At 35.8% G+C, this 4,703-nt stretch overlaps 1 pseudogene; it reads right to left on the bottom strand.

Moving 5' to 3' along the window:
- Window positions 1-1,151: 1,151 nt before the first annotated feature.
- On the bottom strand, window positions 1,152-4,498 carry LOC147440706 (uncharacterized; annotated as a pseudogene).
- Window positions 4,499-4,703: the final 205 nt, after the last annotated feature.

Raw genomic sequence — 4,703 nt, 5'->3', positions numbered from 1 at the left:
CTATAAGAACCGGATGTAACAATGTCTCACAAGTCCTTTGTGTCCGCTCTATGATTGGGGAATGTAATCGTGTCTCTGCAAGAACAAATGGATCCATGGCAACATGTGTATGCTGTGACTACTCTATAGGTGAATCACTCAATGGTGTGGCACTCTGCTGCATAAAAATGTGATGAGAAACATCTGGAAACTCTATGGGGTCAATCTCCTAATGATGAGGCTCACTCTGTGGTAGGCTAGGCTCTAGATCTACATCTGGTGGCATAGTCCTAGGAATCCCTCTCAAAGGAACACAATCACTCGTCGGTCTAGGAGGTGATCTATGACCATACTAGGTGGGAACTGTCGTAGGTAGTCTAGCTCTATAGCATGCTGCATCTAGCAATGGTCGCGGCGTATATTGCAATCCTGTGGTCATCACATTGATGGCGTGATCAGTGCCTCTATATAATCGCTCTTGGTCGAACAAAAGCATGGTGCTCACACTTGGAGGTGACTCGCAAGGTGTGCTAGACTCTCGTATATACCTACGTCCACGATTGTTAACATATGTCTGTGTATGTTCAAGTCTATGCAACTCTAGCAACATAGGATGAGTAGGTGTAGGGACTTGTCATTGGATAGAGGCTCTATGTTTCGTAAATCTATCACAAGCATCGACAAGAACATCGCATCATACTCATCTCTAAAGGATCTTGGCAGTCCTAATCTAGGTGTAACTTGCACTAGCTGATGTGTGGGAGTATCTTGAACTGAGCCCTTGAGCTTTTGAAAGAAACTCGTCTGGCTCATATCATGAAATATGCATAGTCCTCTCTTCTCACCACACAAGACTAGCATGGGTCTATCTATGGCTAACAAAATAGCTAGTATGTGGAGCTCATTGCTCATCGTAGGACTCATGTCACTCATCGAAGCTGTAATCTTGTGTGACACAACTCTATCATGGTCATGTGATTGTGGAATGTCTCTAAAAATCGGTGTGGTTGCAACAGCCTTTGTAAGAAAATGCATGGTAGGTGTTGTCATCAAGGGCCATGGATGCTCTCTCATGGATACACAATGTGGTGGTGTCGTCCATGGTGGCTCAATGGCTCATGCATCGAGTGCTCTCATCTTAGTATCTTGTGGTAGCTCTACTATCGATATAATCACCTATAGGCAATCATTGTGTCAAGGGTGACTTTGGATGGTGTCTGTGAGGATTGTGGTCTCAAGATCATCTCAGTCTCTATCCATAGATCTCGTGATGATAACTGCTCAAGAGACACCTCAATCTTGGGTCTCAACCTAGATCTAGAATCTTCTATGGTGTCATGTGACACAATGGGTCTAGGTGGGAATCCTGGAGGTGCTCTACGGGGTGATCTCACTGTGTGAGTAGACACTGGCTCTGGCTCCAATATGGCACTAGGACTAAGTGATCTAGGACTAGGGGTAAGTATGTATGGAAGGACAAAAATCATTGTGTATGTGCTCCAACCATCAAGACTTACATAGGTCCTACTACCCTTGGATGTACCAAAATCTACCTGAGGCTCTAGGATAGGCATATGTGACTCTCTAGAATAGATGCGATCATTCTCATCAGTATACAACATACCGTCATGCAATCGTCATAGCTAAACGATCACTGGATGGGACCATGTGTCAACAATGTCCTCAGGATATACCGCTATAATCTCATGTCTCGTCTCTATCCTCTGGAATCGGTAGAGTACCTCTATGGAATCTATGAGATGACCGTGCAGTGTATGGCGTGCACTGGCTCTTAGTGCCTATAAAGCAGGAGTAGAATGGTCATGAGGTGGAAGCCTCACATAATATAGAGCAATATCATGATAACAATGTACAAGTTGATCACGATAGCATAAAAGTCTCTCGTACTCTCCTACCAACTGTAACAATACTAAATCGGAGCCGCTATGGGTCATGGTCACCGAAATCTATCGATCTATGTCAAATTTGGCAATCAAAGGCTAGGCAAGCGCTAATCTGGGGTCACTGCATATGAACAAACTCTAGAAAACGTCTTTCGGTCCAACTCGCAATAAAAAAGAAATCAACTGCTCAAATCGGACTCTAATTGTGTGCTAGCGTATGACCACTGACTAAAATTAATCCAAGGCGAGATCTCGCATGTGAACGAGCTCTAACTAACATAATATGATCAATATCAAGACCACAAACAAATCTCTATAGCAAATCGGGGTCAAAAGTGATCTCTCGTGGAATCTACAATTGAATCAAGCCAAAATAGAAAAATGCGCATGAACAGGCTATAAGGCTTATGAACTGGCCGAATATAGACCAAAATCAAAATACGTGTAAAAACAGGGTCCATGTGTGCAATCTGGCTCAAATCTGGACAATTCTGGCGTAATCAAACAAAATTTGACAAAAATCGGGCTCTCAGGACATACCAATCTCAAACATGCCTAATCGTGCATAAATGTGCATGAACAGAGCGTGTATGGGGTATAAGATGCATGTGTGATGCAAGGAGCAGATTCGGGGAAGAGGAATGTATTTTTTTTGTTTTTGGAAAATTTTAATAATAAATTAAAATTATCTACGAAGAAAAACAAAAAACAAATGTAAAATAGAAAAGAAATGAATAAAAAAATAAAAAAGGTAAAAAGCTCAAAAGAAAATCAAATGCAATTTTTTTTCGTTTTTACAAGTTTTGTCTTTTTGATTTTTTTTTGTTTTTATTATTTTTATTGATTTATGGAATTTTTCTAAAATTTTTTGATTTTATTTGAATTTTCTATTTTTTGTGATTTTTTTGTTTATTTTTGTGAAATTTTTTGGTTTTTTATTTGAATTTTTTGTTTTTGTGAATTTTTTGTTTTCTTTTTTTGGTTAATATAAAAATAAATGAAATGAAAGTGAAATAAATGGAAACAAAATTGAATTAAATTGAAATGAAATTTAAAGAGAATGAAAACAAAATAAAATGGAATTATAATGAAAAATGATAATAAAATGAATAAAACAAGGTAAAGATTTATGATAGCCTAGAGAGAGAGAGAGAGAGAGAGAGAGAGAGAGAGAGAGAGAGCTACCTCGACTCCACAAAGTGAGAGAGTGGGGGAGTACTTCCTAAAATCCAAAAACGTTCAAATGCCACATGGAGAACATCCAATAATTCAATTTAATGGTAAAGGAATTGCACCAAAAACATTCGCTTTTCCTTATGCCCTTATATTAATTGACCTCATGAAAACATAAAGCATATAAAATGTTAGTGAGAGTTTAGGAATTGATCTAATTCTTGTATAAATATATCAATAAAACAAATTACACAATAAAATGATGCATGCTATTAAATGAAAGAAATCCATAATATCTTTAGGATAGAAATGAATATTGAAAATTTCTAAACCTAATCCCTAATAATAATACATGCACTAAAGTAATAAGGTGACATTTACATATCATTACAAAAGTTGAAAAATTATAAAGCTAATCCTTAATAATAATACATACACTAAAGTAATAAGGTGACATTTGCAAATCAAAACCAAAAGTTGAAAAAAAAGTCTTGGTGGTGATTTTTTTTTCCATTTAAGGACAATTTATAATTTTTAGTTAGATATTGTTTGTAAATGAAAATAAAATTTACAAGAAAAAAAATATGTTTTAAATCAAAAAGTTGACAAGAAGTCATTAGATCCTTAAATGAAGAGACCCATTTATAAAATAAACAAATGTAAAAAATAAGGTCAAGTGAGCATTAAATAAAATGACCAAGTTACAATGACAAAAAGAGACACTTACATTATAAAAGGAAAATATAACCTTTATAAAACCTATAAACTAAACAAAGATTTAAAAAAGAAAAAAAGTCAAGTGAGCATTAAATAAAGGGACCAAATTACAATGATGGAAAGACCCATTTACATTATAAAAAGAAAATATAACCTTTTTAAAACAAAGAAGTCAATTGAGCATTAAAAGAAAGGACCAAGTTACAATGATGGAAAGATCCATATACATTACAAAACAAGCTCACTTGACATGTGTCATTAATCTTTGATTCTTAATCAATGGTCCAGAAAGTGCACCAATTCTTCACCCACTCTCCCATGGCCTTCTGAAGGCCAAAAACTCAATGACAAAAAAAAAGACAAAAAGGGTGCACCTGCCCATTGATGAAAGAGAGAAAGAAGACAAGGGAAAGAGAGAGGTGCTTTTTTTTTTGGGTATTCTTGTAGCTTAATGAGTTTGTGTGTATAGGGGTGCATTCACGCATGTGTGTGTGCACGAACGCTGTGTGTGGCATGTGAATGTGAGTGTGTGTGTGTGGGAGTGTGTGCATTTTTTATTTGTTTTTAAAAATAGAAAACAATACAAAAAAGTAAAAAAAATTTCCCAAGATTGAAAAATTACTAAAAAAAGCCCCAAAAATGTTAAAAAAAGTCAAAAAGTTAAGAGAAATTCATGGAGTAGCAAAACCAAGTCCAATTCAACAATTCACCTTAGGTTTTTCCATCTTCATCATTTTTTTGGATAAAAATTAGCAATTTTAGGCAATACATTAGCAACAAAATGCTAAAAATGTACAAAAGTTAACCAAAAAATCACCAAAAAATTTTCTAAACATCATGCAACCCAATCTAGCTCAAAATGCAACACTTAGAAACATTGTTGTACCCTTTAATCAATCATTCATCAAATGACCACTCAAAATCGAATCA

Source organism: Adiantum capillus-veneris, chromosome 15 (assembly GCF_014529385.1).
Source record: "Adiantum capillus-veneris isolate H3 chromosome 15, ASM1452938v2, whole genome shotgun sequence".
NCBI classification, from domain to species: domain Eukaryota; kingdom Viridiplantae; phylum Streptophyta; class Polypodiopsida; order Polypodiales; family Pteridaceae; genus Adiantum; species Adiantum capillus-veneris.
The sequence above is the reverse complement of the archived record's forward strand: the minus strand, read 5'-3'. Positions and strand labels throughout refer to the sequence as shown.